Source organism: Penaeus monodon, chromosome 24 (assembly GCF_015228065.2).
Source record: "Penaeus monodon isolate SGIC_2016 chromosome 24, NSTDA_Pmon_1, whole genome shotgun sequence".
Lineage (NCBI taxonomy): Eukaryota > Metazoa > Arthropoda > Malacostraca > Decapoda > Penaeidae > Penaeus > Penaeus monodon.
The window spans coordinates 36,389,558-36,389,919 of record NC_051409.1 but is presented as its reverse complement, the minus strand read 5'-3'; the positions used below and the strand labels follow the sequence as shown (position 1 = coordinate 36,389,919).

General features: G+C 46.1%; 1 long non-coding RNA gene across 1 annotated transcript in view; it reads left to right on the top strand.

Annotated features, from left to right (window-relative positions):
- LOC119589015 overlaps nucleotides 1-326 on the top strand; it is a 14,282-nt gene extending 13,956 nt beyond the window's left edge. The window contains exon 3 of the long non-coding RNA XR_005230158.1: nucleotides 110-326. This is a non-coding gene — a long non-coding RNA (uncharacterized LOC119589015). The remainder of the gene's footprint in view (nucleotides 1-109) is intronic.
- Nucleotides 327-362: the final 36 nt, after the last annotated feature.

The window sequence follows — 362 nt, the reverse complement described above, 5'->3', positions numbered from 1 at the left end:
TGTTTACACGCGCGCGCGCACGGACACACTCACATATGTCCAGAATACGAGCGCCTTTGCTTTACCGCTGTGGTGCTAATTTGCTTCAGTGTTTCTAATTTTTTTTCAGGCCATCACCACCATGATAGCACAAGGGCTTTTATCCCTTGATATGGACGAGGGAAAAGAGTTCTTGAGGGTTGACGATGCCGATAAAAGCATCAACGAGCCCAAAAACAAAAGAAGAAGACAAAGAAGGGCAAACCGAAGAAGTTCAAGCAGCAACCGACGATTTGGAACAAAACAGCCTCAGCTTCCGTGGCCGCCAGATGTTCTGATTAAAGCAGCTTCCGAGAAGGAGATACATAAAGTGAGTATGTGTT